Source organism: Ictalurus furcatus, chromosome 20, assembly GCF_023375685.1.
Source record: "Ictalurus furcatus strain D&B chromosome 20, Billie_1.0, whole genome shotgun sequence".
Lineage (NCBI taxonomy): Eukaryota > Metazoa > Chordata > Actinopteri > Siluriformes > Ictaluridae > Ictalurus > Ictalurus furcatus.
The window spans coordinates 4551874-4568925 of record NC_071274.1 but is presented as its reverse complement, the minus strand read 5'-3'; the positions used below and the strand labels follow the sequence as shown (position 1 = coordinate 4568925).

General features: G+C 38.4%; 1 protein-coding gene across 1 annotated transcript in view; it reads right to left on the bottom strand.

The window, feature by feature from the left end:
* mbpb (myelin basic protein b) overlaps window positions 1–15331 on the bottom strand; it is a 56618-nt gene extending 41287 nt beyond the window's left edge. Inside the window, exons 1-2 of the transcript XR_008388694.1 lie at window positions 15144–15331; window positions 564–622 (exon numbers count right to left, since the gene is read on the bottom strand). The gene's annotated coding sequence lies outside the window, so the exon portion shown is untranslated. The remainder of the gene's footprint in view (window positions 1–563; window positions 623–15143) is intronic.
* Window positions 15332–17052: the final 1721 nt, after the last annotated feature.

The window sequence follows — 17052 nt, the reverse complement described above, 5'->3', positions numbered from 1 at the left end:
GGACAGTGCACTACATGATATTTGCAATTCAACTCCCCGGTCCTTAAGTGCACAAAACAGGGTATAAAATAATGGCATCTGGCCTCTGTAGTGCACTACACTTCCATTCAGGATACAGCTCTCTACCCCCTCTGTAGTGCACTACACTTCCATTCAGGATACAGCTCTCCACCCCCGCTGTAGTGCACTACACTTCCATTCAGGATACAGCTCTCTACCCCCTCTGTAAGTGCCCTACATAAGTGTGATAGAAGACAGTTTTTACACTTAGAAAGTGTTCTGAACCCAACAAGTGCCTTCTCCTACACTTTAGACAGTGCACTTTATATCTTTTGTCATTTGGGATACAGCTGCGCACTCTGTTATAATCTCTTATAGACTGTAAATGCACTACAGATGGAGTGTAAAAATGTTTTCTATATCCTATACAGTGCATCATTATATGTGCAATTCAAAACCAACCGAGATATAAATATACAGGAGAATAGTCAACTCTCTCTCTCTCTCTGTGTGTGTGTGTGTGTGTGTGTGTGTGTGTGTGTGTGTGTGTGTGCGCGCTGTACCTTGGACTCAGGCAATGGCTCACGTTTTCCTAGGTGCTGTCCCATATTGCACACAGCAACTGCAAAGCAGAGACACACACACACACACAAAATGAGCCACATCACATTAAAATCAGGAAAACAGTTTACTAAAACACACTTTTCTCAACACATTTTCATCATTTATCACAACAGTAATAGATAGACAGGTAGATAGAGACAGAAAAATATAGACACAGAGAGAGATGGAAATACATACAGAGACAGACAGACAGATTAGACCAACAGACAAGTGGACAGACAGACAGAGAGAGTGACAGACAGACCAACAAATAGGTAGATAGATAGCAAGATAGAGAGAGAGACAGACCAACAGGCAGACAGATGGGCAAACAGATGGACAAACAGGTATAGAGAGAGAGAGACCAACAGACAGACAGATGGACAAACGGGTAGAGAGAGAGACCAACAAACAGACAGATGGACAAACAGGTATAGAGAGAGAGAGACCAACAGACAGACAGATGGACAAACGGGTAGAGAGAGAGAGAGAGAGAGAGAGAGAGAGACCAACAGATAGACAGATGGACAAACGGGTAGAGAGAGAGAGAGAGAGAGAGAGAGCGAGAGAGAGAGAACAATAGACAGACAGACATACAGACAGATGGATAAACAGGTAGACAGGTACATAGATGGACAGATAGATAGATAGATGGATAGATAAATAGCCAGACAGACTTTCATTTGTAAAATTATTTTAACACTTTTTCATAAAAGAAAAAGACAGCTATAAGCCAATGGAAATGCCTCACAAAGATAGTAATACACCAGTGTGTGTGTGTGTGTGTGTGTGTGTGTGTGTGTGTGTGGGCATGTTCTAATTTTACATTCTCATATCATAATTTCCCAGCCTTGTTAAACGACCTTCTGAATGAGACAGCCCTAATCTTGCTGCCCAGAAATGCATACCTCTAAACTTGAACTGATGCATGTGGCTGTTTTTGACTAAAATATTTTTACGCTCCAATATAAATATAAATATAAACTATAATATTTTTCCTAGATCCCTCTTGAACATGTTCAAAAAAATCATGTGCAAGAATTTCACACCTCGCAGAAATGAGCGACATAAACATGGTTTCACATCATTTCACAGGTAGCTGAGTGAGACATACACACAGTGAGACTGAGTGAGACATACACACACACACACACACACACAGGTCCACTAATCGGAGTGTGCCAACGACATCTGTTATTGTTTCCTCACTTATCACTTAACTCTGATCCAACATTACTCGTTCGATTGTGTCAATGTCACGAGGTGTAATAAAATATCTGCGCGTCTCCTGCATGATAAAACCTTCACATCTAGACGACTGTAAATGAATGCACTACAGGTGTGTATCGTCAATTTGTTTTTCTAACCAGGTTAATCACATAACTGGATGGAATCCCAGTGCGCCATTTAACCACAAACTGCAGCAAAACAAGGAGATAAAACAGCAGCAGTGCAAGAAGTGCATGCACAGTCCACACAGGAGTTCAAAGAGTTTTGCGATTGTTGTGGCTAAAAATTCTTTATTTTGCTGCGGCTTTTTTAACAATTTGCGAGTTTTTTTCTGCTTTTTTACCCGGAAAACTATGCGGAATTTCACAGTGATGTTTATTGGAAAACGAGACCTTTTAGCTGTACTCACGTTCGACGCACGGCTTTGGCTGAATGCGCGTTGCGATGACGGTACATGATGCGTCTCGGCCCAAATCTGTGGAAAATCTGCGGTAATTGTGAAAAATTGCGAGCTCCTCCGAATATTGTGGCGTTTGCTTAATATTTGCGTTCATTTCTGCGATCGCAAAATCCCAGACGGCGAGAATGCATCCAGCATGGATTTTACACCATTCTACACTATTATGCGGTATCACACTCGCAATAAAATTTTTTTTTAAAAACCAGCACGATTGCAAGTGTGATCATGGTTTTCTATGACAGTTCTATGAAGAATAAATTATTATTGCATAACTGACGTTTCAGACACAATATGGCTAAATATTTTATTTGGTCAACAAAAATAGTTCCTAAAGAAGCTACAGCTGGATAGAGCGGTTGCCATTTTTCTTACCGTAAAGTCATAAATGCATTCTTTCCCTATTATCAAGGTGCAGACGTTATTTTAATAAAGTTACTTAGATCGAGTGAAGTAGAAAAAATGATTCCTGTGTAAAGGAGTAGTGAGAAAGAGCTGCTCATGAATCTGGAGAACTTCTTGCAGACGGGAGTTTCATATATAATTCATGGGAAGGTTGAGAGGCGATCTTTAAGATACTGCAGGCCTTTTTTACGCACCCTTCAGTGTTGACGTTCTTCATAGTGAAGCCTGACCACTATGGACCGGCTCGTCTTCACTGGAGTATTGTTTTGTTTGATGCTACAGAATCTCGGATTCATCTTTAGAAGCACCTGCGGTGCTTGCGGTACACTGCAGTGTTGGAAAGTTTTTAAAAACCCCTGCGTTATACTCTGAATACAAGCATTAGTTTAAATTCACTGATATGGTGGCAGGCCAGAAAGATTTATTAAAAACATGAACATGTGAATAATTATTAGTGACATTAGGCTACATTAAGCTGACAGGACACGGGCTGAATGGCGATGCATGGTGGCCCATTCGGAGGTAGTTTATAACATTGCAATGCGTTAGCGTCGTTAACAAATAGCAGGCTATCGCTAACATCACATAGAGCATAACGTTAGCTGGATTCACAGCCACAATGCCAGCTGACTCAAACGGACATAATATAGGACCGTCTTTCAGGTGCTTCGCCAAATTCCAGGTGTTTCCTCGCTTTGTTTGAAATGAACGATAGTATCGGTTGCCGGTGTGCAACTTTCCTCTCTTTTCCTCTCAACGAGTCGGGGCGGAGCTAAACTTGTTGCCGTCTTCTGTAGTTTTTCCCGTGTGCTTGTAGGCGTTCTTCTTCTTCTTCACCACTTGTGGACTGACTAAAACCCTTGCCCCCTTCAGTTCCAGAAGAATTGCAACCCCAGTAACTTCATTACCAACGGTACCTACGCTACTGCTGAAAAACAAGTACTGTCACGTTTTAAGAATGTTGGTACTGACTTGGTACCAAAATATCGGTTCTTGTGACATCCCTACTTCCATTCTCCCTAAGCTTCCATCTTTCTGTTTACCACTGCCATATTCGAACAGATTCCTCTCTTAGTACCCTGCTTCTGAACTTTCCTCCTGTTTAGAAGAACGTCAAAATCTTCCAGCTCCAAAAAAAAAAAAAAAAAAAAAAAAAAGTTCTTTCTAATACAAGACGGAGCATCTGCCAGAACTGTAAGTATCTTGAGCACAAATTTTCTCAGGGGTGGAAAGAAAACGAGAAAATATTGGCAACGTTGACAGAAATAGTTGAACAGTAAATGACGCCAACAACCCTTGGAGCAACTCATGCGCATCCAAATATAACTTTTGTATTATTATTATTCAAGGGTCTGTTATGAAAAACCTTAACTGTCTACAACTCTATGAACTTAATTAGATTAATACAGGAGGGTACGAGTGTTTAATTGAACAGTAGAGCTGCAAGCATTTCGTCTGGGTATAAAAATATCCTTTGCTAAACTTTAGGTATGCTAAACTTTTCAAACTTGCAATCAGACATGTACTGCAAGGTCTGGGACTGAAAGCTTGATGCAGTCAGAGGATAACGCAGCTGAAGGGGGTCACATCCAGACCTCAATGCCATTAAAATTCCATTTTAATTTAACAAGCGTTTCAACCCACACACCGAAAGCTCATGCGGCATGCTGTCTTTGTTTTTCACTTGTGCATCAGTGACGCACAAATTTTAAAAAAAAGAAAAAGAAAAAAAAGAATCCGAATCGAAATCACAAAAGCACGCTTTCTATACACGGTGCACTTTTCAAAATCACAACCTGGAAAGATGTCACGATTGGACAAGCAGTAGCTGCATAAGCAAAGTGTTTCAACACTAAGAATGGCCGATATGGACTTAAAACTATATCACGATATTTTCTGGTGTTTACTGCCATAACGATATCAGTGACGATACAAAATATAGTACCGTTCACCGTAACTGTTTTTAGCTACGAGTGATTGCTGTGATCTTGACAGCCTCAGAAACACAAACATTGATCTAAAAAAGTAAAACTGATTTTCTGTAACCAAACCAGTTCCAGATTGTAGACGTAGCTCCTCGTTTAGCGATAAACTCCTCCTCAGCTTCACGTCTGTACTTGTTTTCACCCTGCATGTGAGCTGCGAACGGGTCGCACACAGATATACGTCATCGACTAGGCTTGATCGTTATTATCGCAGGAAGACTAATTCTTAGAGATGCACTGATGAATTCCTCTATCGATAAACGATTTTTCAGAGTGATATCGGCCGATACTAATAAATTAATAATAATTAATTCCACAATTCTGAAAGAAATGCAAATAAAAACTTTATTCTCTCCATTTCAACAAGCTGTTTCACAGTAACTGGTCTCATAAACAAAAAACACATGAACTAAATTCTGAAGATTAAAGTAAGCTTTCTGAACTTATTGAATGTTATTATTTCATATTAACATCGACTGAATTCTAAAAAACCTCCTGTTAGTCTCACATTCACTCACCACAAACAAAATCATTTCTACTTCATCACTGAACATCAAACTGGTAATATATAATATAACCTTTTTTTTTATATATATATATTAACATTAACTGGATATGAAATATTGTACTATACAAATATATTCTTTTGTGCAATATATACTTTTTGTAAACTCATCTTCATTGAACTCTTTTAACGGTGTACCGGCCCTTTAATTCAGTGCTGGGGGGGGGGATAAAGACAAATATACACTTTCACACTGTCTCCTTTCACATCAGTTTCAATTTCGATTTAATGCAAGACACACAATGCCACATACACTCAAGAGGACACCTAGCCCAAACTTGTCAAACTATTGAATATACAATGAAATAAATATATTTTTATGTGAGGGGTTTTGTAATTACAGCTGGCAGATTGCTACGCTTTAGTAACGTAGGCTCGAGAGTAAACAAGACTAGCAATGTAACTACTTCTTCCAGCTTCTTTTGGTTTTTGGGCGCGTTACATCCGGTCCATTGTATTAGCATCCTCTTCGTGACCATTTAGCAATAACTTAAGTACCTATGCACCTACTATGATGAAGTATGGAGTAGATTTCCTTACCATGTTCTTATTAATTAGTGTATATCCTGTACGGTAATGCGAGTTACATACGGAGGGATATTTATACAGGAAACTAAGGAAGTAATGAGCCACAGGCGTGTGCAATCAGTACACGGGAGTCACGGTTGTCGGCAGGGGATGCTGGGAACTGAAGCTCTCGGAGGCAGTGATACAAGCTAAACTAAACTCCTAAACATTAAATATCTACTATCTCTCTCAAAATAGACAATATCGTCATAACTGATGATTGAATGATGGAGGGTGTCAAAACAGACTAAAATCAAAGCAGGCTGTTGCTCCAGACACATCCGGTGTGGACTGACTCGCATCTTGATCAGATGCTTGACGTGACATGTCTGGTGTGAATTTGTGGTTTGTCTCAGATACACCTAATGTCATCCTTTAACCCTTGTATGCATAGTGCCCATGCTCGTGAGCTGCTAAATTGTTTTTAGAAAAATATTTTTAGACCTTTATCCTGATTTTTTTTTTTCCCTAATTCTTAATCCAACAATGCTAACGGTCAAAGATGTAGCACATGTCTCGGGCATTTCTGTCGGTCAACTTTACCCAGTTTACACATTACAGGTACAGTATTTCTCAGGCTGCGTCCACGTTAATTCCGGATAGATCCGAAAACTGCATTTTCGTTTTAAAACGCTCTCCGCCTACCGCTGGCGTTTTCAAACGCTTTCCAAAAACTGCTCGTCCACACTGAAACGTCTGAAACCGCTTATGTTCCAACACTGCGCATGCATAAAAACGTAAGAAGCTTTGGCCTGCGTAATTTCCTTCAGCTGTTTACTTAAAGGTTGTACAAAGTGACACTGACCTTTTAACGCTATCAAACTGGCTAGCAGGCACAACAACATCTGCAGGACAACATCATCCAAGAGCTTGTTTGTTTTGAGTTGAATGAGTCACATGACTAAAAATACGTCATTGTTTTTGAATCTCTCCGTTTTCTCAGTCAACTCTGCAACGCAAAAACGGCGTTTTCAATTCGATCTATATGGGAGAGCGTTTTCGGAAAGTTCTGTTTTACACCGTCTTGGTGTAGACGGAAAACAAAAAACTTCGAGAGAAAAAAAAGCATTTTCAAATTTATCTGGATTAACATGGTTGAGTCTCAGCAGTCATCTTTGTACTGGTTTCTACTTTCACTCGACGGCTGCTAACTTCAGTTACATTTTAATATAAAGTAATTTATAGAAAAAGTTACAAAATACTTTGTGTGAAAGGGTTTTTTCAGTATCCCGTTCAAATTAGTGCTGAGCTAGATAGCTGTCTAAGGTGTGTGGCCTTATCTTTAACGAGGACAAACCCTGATTCCTTACAAGCTCTAAAACTCACAGATCAAACACTATTTTACACATTCCACATCTCTACATGTGAAAAACTGGGAACATCCCAGCGTGAGTCATTGTTTATAAGCGGGCCAATGAGACAAGTTTAAACATGGCTGCTCTCAGCTCATACATGGAATAATCATATTAATCGGTGGGATGAGGAGAGAAAAGTCTGAAGAAAGGAGAACTGTAGGAGATATTGGGGTTTGGGGTTTGTAAGTGAAACAAAAAGAAGACAAAAACAAAACAATTTTAACCAACGAATTAAATTATGTAAATTATGTAAATTGTGTAAACTGCAATGCTCAAATCAACATTCGCCTCAAACAGATCTGGGAACTTGTTCAGCAATCAGTATGTAGACTTGCTCATGTGGTTTCTGACTCTACGACTTTGTGTTTTTATATTATTATATAAAGCTAGTCCAGGGTTTAATTTAATGGTGTGTTTGAAATGACTAGGTAATTAAAACTGACTTTGTGTCAAAATACAAATTACCATTTGAATGCTGTAATCTGTTGGCCAAACCCGATTGCCGACCCTTGGGGATTTTGTAAAAACAAACGTAGTAGCAGCACGTACACACACACACACACACACACACACACCACAACACTGTGTAACAACCTTCTGAATCGTGCGGGGACTTGCGAAGAGAATTGCGTAACAGTGAAAGAAAACCCATGCGGCTCACAGCACAGCAAAACTCCCTGGAGCAATGAAAGAAATAATCCATTGCTCTTCTACTAATACTGTGTTCTTCAATAAAAGTAACCGCTATGAAATAATAGATATGCAATGATTATACAGATTGAATTCATTCACTTACAATGAAAATACTAGCTCTGTTTATAAAGATGAAGTGGCTCTTAATCCACTGGCTCCAAAATTTATTACATTTTAGAGAAGCACCTGAGCTAGCGTGTCTCTCTCTCGCTCTTGCTCTCTCCCCCTCCCCCTCTCCCACACAAAATTAGTCATACACAGAACAGACAGCACACTGACAGTGAGCCATCAGAGACTAATAATTCTGCTTATTTAGCTCAGTAGTCAACACTGCATCAAGAAAAATTTGCCTCACCAGTTAATTAAGTTTAAAATGGACAGTTTATTTACAGCAAATTGTACAATGCTAGTCTCTGTGTTTTTACATTACTACAAAGCTAGTCTCGGTGTTTTTACATTACTACAACGCTAGTCTCTGTGTTTTTACATTACTACAACGCTAGTCTCGATGTTTTTACATTACTACAACGCTAGTCTCGGTGTTTTTACATTACTACAATGCTAGTCCTTGTGTTTTTACATTACTACAATGCTAGTCCCTGTGTTTTTATATTACTACAATGCTAATCCTTGTGTTTTCAAGTCAAGTCAAGTGAGTTTTATCATCATTCCTCTATATCGCTTGTATACACTGGAACGTAATGTTTCTTCAGGACCATGGTGCAACACAGAACAGTATGCAGGACTACATAAAGTGTAAATACACAACAGTGTGAGACAAGTGCAAGACATTAAATACACAGAACAGGACAATGAATACACAGAACACAGTCTGTAAACTATAAACTATTGTAGCGTAGCAGCAAAACGAGTTCAATAATATAAAAGTGACTCATGCAGCTTAGTGTGGTGTACAGTGGTTTTGACATTAATACAGTGCTAATCTCTGTGTCTTTACATTAATACAGCGCTAATCTTTGTATCTTTATATTAATACAGCGCTAATCTCTGTGTTTTCCATTACTATAATGTTAGTCCCTGTGTATTTACACTACTGCAATACCAGTCCCTCTGTTGTTACCTTATTGTAATGCTAATCCCTGTGTTTTTACCATAATATAATGCTAGTTTGTTTGGATTTAGTTTAATATAATGCTAATTTATGTGTGTTACTATTTTACTATTCGTATTTTGATACTAGTTTGTATGTTTTGTTTAATATAAGCCTTTTACATATGTTTCTGTTTACAGTAATGCTGGTTCATGAAGTAGCCTACTTTCCAGAGATGGGAAAAGGCAACCTTCAGGGCTCTTGAGACTCAACATACTGTAAGGGAATATGAATTGCTTTTCAATACAAATAAACAACATTTGTGCTATGGGAACGGAAATACCATGTTCAAATTGATCAAAAACACATTTCAACTGAGCACAGAAATTTCAGGAAGAGAAAAGTCAAGTCTGAAATATGTAAGAATACTTAAAAGGAGAGAAAACCTCAAAGCAGCTGCAGCTGCACATACCCTACATTCACTTCTTTTTGCTTTGTTCTAGAGAAAGCTAAAAAGTATGCCAAAAAGTAGTCTGTGGTTTACATCCTTTACGAGTTTATGTTCGCCTCCTTCACAAACATAAAAACATACATACAAACACATACACACGCTGTACAATGCTAATACACAAATTAAAATATAGGGAACTAAATTCATTCAATAACGAACTCTGTATTTCGCAAGCTCACAATCAACATCACAAGTGATCAACATCACAATCAGTCCATTTTGTTGGCTACATTCTTATTTATTAATTATAAAGTAAAGATAATTGCAGCTAATTAAAGCCGCTTTTTTGCGTCAAAGCTAATTAAAGCTAATATGCTAACAGAGTTACCGCTACATTAAACACAGTATGCTAATAGTGTTAAAGTTGATTAACGCTAATGTGTTAAAATGTATTAAAACAAGAATCAGGCTAATATACTAACACAAACGTGCACACACACACATACAAACACACACACACAAACACACCCCGGCATTGCTGTGCACGCAGAGAAATGCATATTTAAATGCACGCGAACTTTCAGTTTAATTCACAAAAACTGAATGATGGATTCAGACACTACTGGATGTTTTTAGCATCATAATGCAATGGAAATGAGAAGTTAGTTTAGATGACGGTTCATCGCTTTGCCCCACCCTATCCTGAGGTCATGCTAATGAGCAGTTTTGATTGGCTAAAACAACACAATCTTTCCATTTCAATACAGACAGTCCAGTAGGAGGCATGGCAATGTAATGCAGCGTATTTTAATTAACTTGACCGTTCTGATTTTATTGTAAATAATTTTTAAATGTGTTTGAAAACTTTATTACTTTTTTAAGGTTTAGAAATGCTACACTGCACACAACACATCTAAAATATATAAAAGCACATACTGCTGATCTCTCACACAGAGAAAAGGACATGCCATATTCCAGAAGGAGGACGCACACACCGGCACACACACAGACACATTCTCTCACAGGTGAGTGTGAGCTGAGTGGCTTACATGGAGTGCGGAGTGTGTGTGTGTGTGCTTTTGTGTGTGTGTGTGTGTGTGTGTGTGTGTGTGTGTGTGTGTGTGTGGTGAAAGAGAGAGAAACAATGATTCATTTACTGCAAAAGCTGGCATGAGGACACTATATAGGATTATATAACACACACACACACACACACACACACACAGCAGGAAATAGTGTATGTTCTTCAGTGTGTGTAGAATCTGGCAGTAACTCACTCCAACCCATTTGTTTTCCCCCTCTCTCTCCCTCTCTTTCTTTCTCCCTCTCTTTCTTTCTCTCTCTCTCTCTGTGTGCGTGTGTATAAGGTAAAGGTGAAACTTTCGTGAGTCGTACAAACAGGAAACGCATGAGACGGAAGTAAGAACTTTGTGTGCACACACACATACACACACACACACACACACACACACACACACACACACACACATACACACACACATACACACACACATACACACACACATACACACACACATACACACACACATACACACACACATACACACACACACACATACACACACACATACACACACACACACACACATACACACACACATACACACACACATACACACACACACATACAGCGTTATGGTTGTTTACTGATCTGTTTCGCTGTAACTAAATCCCACTACAACAGTATCCTTAACCTCAGTATTCTACATCTAAACCAATTTGCTAACACTATTACAGCTGAAACACAACTAATATGTTTTTATTATTAAGTGAATTATATTTTTAAAAAGCTACTATATACTTAGTACTACAGCTAATAACGTGATTACATTCATGGTAAATTTCCAATAGTATTAAACCCACATTAAAGAAGATGCTAATTGGATTGAAGTTACATTAAAAGGTGCAATTAAAGTAAAAAAATAAATAAAATTGTGTGAAAATAATGCAGAATGGGAAACAAAACCAAGAGAAACTACTTCCTTCGTGTTCTATAAAAATTCTTCTGAAATGTTGGAACCTTTAAACGAAAGTTTTGAAACCCAAAAATAATAATAATTTTATTATACCAGGAAAGCCTGGTATAAGCCGGTCAATATTAGATAATTCTTTATTTATCTAAATACAACTTACTCAATAAGGCCATGTTCATGATTAGGTTTAAATCTCTAATCAATATGTGATCAATATGTTTTATAATAGAGGGAAATATTATGGCAAAGTCTAAACTAGATCAGCCTAACTAACTATCTGTATTTAGTGATGCACTTGATGCACGACCTGATTAATAATGAATAATCTTAACCCAGGTTTATACGGTGCAAGTTTTGGACGGATTTTCCTGTCGCAGATCGTTTAAAAAAAACGCACATTGTAAGAGACTTTTGTTCGTGAGTTGAAGTCGACGGTGTTCGAACGCATAATCTGATATGCGGCTGATTTAGTGCCGTCGTGACTGAAGACAGCCGACGAAAACGGTGTTCATTTTTAAAAAATTTAAATCTGATCTAAAAACCGCAGACGGGAGGGTGGCGCAAAAAATTCACGTGAAACTCACGGAATAGCTACAAATATGTTAGCGGTGATGTCGCAACATAAAGAAAACATGCTGATGGACAGAAATAAACATCCTCATTACCTCAAGTTCACGTTGAAGAATGTTTATGCTTATGAAAGCCCATTTTCTGTCCGAGATCGTAAGCAGAATGCGGTCGTTTTCTTTAAATCGCAGGTCTATCGCTAGTCGTGGTATAGCTTGACATGGAGGACACGTTATCAAACAGCCTGTGATAGAATTCAGGCTGAGATTTGATTGAAATCATGTCGTGGAACGTGACACGTAATAATCTCTAGACACCGTTGCAATCAAGGTGTAAAACCGGCTTCGCACACCTCACAAACATCCATACACACGCACACCTGACCTTTAGTATGCATGAACACTTTCTAATGAGAGCTAAACAGATCAAACACTTCCTCTTATATTATAGTAAAACTATACTGAACGGTTACAAGGGGAATTTTCTGTCCCTCAGCTTGTGTTTCTACAGAAAAGGTCAGTCAATGACTACACGCGACAAGAGGAATTCAAATACACAATACCAAGATATACAAACATTACAAAAACGATTATGATTGAACTTTTCAACGATAGCAGGAGGCCAAAATCAAGACGAAGGGTGTGTCGCGTCTCAGTCAGCTCTATAGTTCAGTAGTCAGAGCACTGATCAGGTGATCGGCCATTTTAAAGGCCGTCACAAACGCAGAATCCTACAGTGCACTCGAATGTTCGCGCCGTATAAAATCCCACAAGGCACAGCAAAAACGAGGGAGTATCAATGATGACTATGTTCCCTTACTTGAAATGACGTCGTATTTTCCGAAGCATCTCGACTCGAAAAAAAATGGCGGACGAACTCTCAGCCAACTCGGTCTACAAGTGTAAGTCAGTTCCTCAGGGATTTTGCGATCGCAGATATGAACGCAAAATCAAACAAACAACATTCAGAGGAGATTTGGGCCAAGAAACGTCATGTGACATCATCACAACGCGCATTCAGCCAAAGCCCCCTTTAATTTACGTGAGTCGAACATCAAAAAGGTTTCATTTACCAACAAACATCACTGCGAAACTATTTCGTGCAATTGTAATTTCGCCAATTCAAGCAGTTTTCCGCAAAAAAAAGCAGAAAAAACTCTGCAAGTTGTATCGCAAATTTTGATAAAAAAAGTCGCAGCAAAATCGAGCACGTTTTGGATGCAACAATCACAAAAAAAAAAAACCTCAACGAAATCCTGTACAGACTGATAAATAGCCTGTTATCGTTGTTATAGTTCTCAAATCTAACGACTTTTAAGTGTTTAATGATTTTTTTAAAAATCCACTAGCTAGCCTACGATCCTGTTTGAAGTACCATGACAGAAACACGTGTGATTAATCTAACAAATTTATATGACGTATAACGTCAGAAAGATATCGCTCCTGCCTGTTGTTGATAAATACCAGTGGTGATGTTTTACAACGCGAGCACATAGTCAAGTTGCCGGAAACTGAGTCATCAGTTTCCCAATGTGTAGTGAGACAGGGTCCTTAGCAGTGCCCCAACTCGTATACTGACTCACCACCTAGGGAGCGAGGGAGCTGATCGAGACACACCTTTTGTACATTTTTCTAATATATTACACACTACAGACTGATTAACCGTAGCACAAAACACAGATAATAAATACAATTATCACCTTATACGCACTTTAAACACTGAAACACCTTATGTAAACACTCCAGGTGTCTGCACTGTACATGATTAAGACAACACTGTAGGTGTCAGGGCAACAGTAAATGTGTTCACCCTGCACAGCAGATCTTAAATTGTCACGTCAAATTCAAAACCGGTCAAAACGGCTCAAATTCAGATTTGGGGTCAAATTCAAAAATGGCCGCTCTGACCGTTACGGAATTTCGTCGACTTAAGTGTTAAGACTAAAAAACTTTGACCAGACCTGAATGCTTTTAACTGAAATACCTAGTACTAAGGTAATGTTTAATAAATTGGCTTTACTGACAGATGGTGAGGTGATAAATATTAACTGAAAATCACAACTTATTAAGTCGAAATTGCGAGATATTAAGTTAAAATAACATTGTGTTGTAATAACAAGATAATATCTTGAAATAAGTTATTACATCAATATAATGAAATGTTAAAGGAAAATTGCCTGTGTGAAACACATTCAGTATGTTTATACATGAGATATTTTGTCAAGTTCTTAAGTCCTAAATTGTTGGTTGATGTATTTTCATTACTCTCATGAGCTGCTTTGACAGCACCTGTAGACAATGCTGGAGCAGTTTAATAGGAAAAATTCATTTCAATCTCAATCATAAGAGATAATGATCAGGTTTCGCGGTTAGCTCGTGAAAAACAACAACAACAACCAAAAAAAACTAGGAGCGTCTTTTTTCCTTCATCGTCATAGCGATCCAGCGTAGAAAGTCGAACTCGAAGTCCTGGTGCGCAATGCAGCTCTATGATACAGTTGCTTTTTAATTTGCAGCAAAAACTTGCTGTCTCTCGGCTAGTCTGCGATTTACGAGATGACGAGCGTGACCGTGTTGACATGGATATTAGTGTGAAAGCTGAAGCTTTGGAAGCTGGTCCGTTTGAGCAGAGTGTACAGAAAAGAAGGTGAGAGAGCTGGACAGACTAAAAGACTAAAGCTCTGCTGCAGCGCTCTCTTTACGTAGAGATGAAGGCGAGAGCCAAATCCCACTCCCACAACTTGAATGGCATTGTGGGTAACTGTGGCAAACTGTTCACCAAAGTGAAGTTAGTCGAATTTAGTGATGAAAGCAGTTTAGGAATTTATTGCAAAATAAATCTTGGACGCTGCATGTTATTTATAAAGACTACCATGCAAGTTATTCAGTGTGGATTTTTCCTTTAGGCCAAAATAACTTGATGTAGGTGTTAAGTCAACATGCGTTGATTCAACATTGTAGACTTATGCATGCATGCTTCACAGAGTAAACCCCCCCCCAATAATTAACAAACAAACAAACAAACAAACAAACAATGCATACAAGATATTGACAGTCACGTGTGTCTCTAGATATTAAAAATGTAGACATGAAACACACCGCGATTATCGGTGTCTCGGTTATGTTAATGAGTGCAGTGTCACATCCTGTACCTATTTTTGTTTCTGTTTTTTAAGGCTCGCGCTGGATTGTATAGTAAATAAAAGCACCACGGTACATACCCACGCGCGTTTAGCTGAATAAACACATCCACGGTTGGTTTATATTCGCTTCTGTGCAGCAACGCCCTGAAAACAAATCCTCTTTCTGCGTTATTTTTGCTCGTTCTTTACTCCGTGTTTGTGTGTATTTTTGCTTCCTGGTTTAGGTGGCGAGTGTTTGCTTGGGGCGGAGCGGAACCTACTCACGCGAGTCGGAACACGCTGTATCTATAGAGACCTTATCGCTGGCAGGAACCGCGCGCATGCGCAGTGCGTTCACGATGCATTCCAACGTGTAATATAATGTGACAGAACAGGAACTTTCTCCACTTATACCTCCACGTGCTGAACAGCAGAGAAGCAATGCATTTAACTAAAAAAGGATGTAGTAATTATTTCTTACCGTTATGGAAAAAAATCACGTGCATTTCACGTGTGTTTTCACGTGATCATTCATTCATTCATTCATAAGCACTTTATCCTGATCAGGTCGTGACTGATCTGGAGTCTATCCCAGGAACACAGTGAGGAAAATGGGAGTCCACCTTGGTTATGATCACAGTCCATCACAGGGCACCTACACATAAATAAACACACACACACACACACACACACACACACCTAGGGGCAATTTAAAGTAGCTAGTCCACCTACATGCATGGTTTTGGGAGGTGGGAGGAAACCAGTGGAAACCGATGTGGATGAATGTGCAAAACTATACATACATACTGTACATACTGCTCAGAATCAATCCAGGGACCACGGAGGTGTGAGGTAGCAACATTACCCACCATCATATACCCATGCCACCCTCATGTGACTATGCAAATAATTTGTGATCACGTGTGAAAGTGTGAAAGTGCATTCCACCATGCTCTGCCACTCAACTGCAATTGTGAACTCAAAGACCAAAACGAAAAAGAACGATTTATGTATTAAAATCCCATCTGAAACACAAAACCACACGCTCTACATACATACAATAGAAATTAAATAGAAACTGAAATAGAAAGGAAAGAAAAAAAAAGAGAAGAAAAGAAAAGTAGAAACCCTAATCAACAGATAAAATGCAGACTTTTTACAGTCAAGGTTGAGTACAACAGCCTCTTGGTGAATACAGATAAATTACTGTTAAAATATGACAAAAATTACATGAATAGTTTGGCCTTCAGCTCAGACAGCAACAGCTACAAAGAAACAAACAAGAAAAACCCAACACAATTACATTTCAAGGTTTTGGTGCTACTGCTATGCACGCACATTCAGTATCTCCATAACAAGCAGGGCCAAGCTGTAAAAAAAGTTAACATGTGAAAATAAAAACATATACAATACATGTGAAATTGAAAACAAATGAATTGTGAGGGGAAAATGACATGGGAAATTAAAAACACATGCACTACATGGGAAAATGAATGAATCATTTAAATTAAATAAAAACATTATTTGCATGTGATTGTTTCTGTACGTAATTAGTACAGAAATTACATAATTACATACATAATTGATACAGTTTTTCTCAAGGCACACACTGCAAAAAATGACATCTTAGCAGTAAAAATATCTTGAATATAGTCAGATTTATCTAGTATTTTCTATTATAAGGTTACAATTAACAAAATATAAGATTATTAAACCTATTTCTAGATTTTATTTTTTTTTTACTTGTTTCAAACGTTGCATTTTCTTGTTTATTGGCAGCTTCTTTCTAGAAATAAATGCTAAAATCTAGCGGAATGATCTGCCAATAGAAGACTATTTCAAGCTAGGAATTAGTACAAATGACTGGAAATAGGTTTTAGAAAATGTACATTTGGTTTGTTGTAATCTTGTAAGAGGAAATACTAGATACATATGGACTATATCTAAGATATTTTAATTCGCTATCATTTGTTGCAGAGTAGGCCAAAGCAAAACCAACAGCGATAGG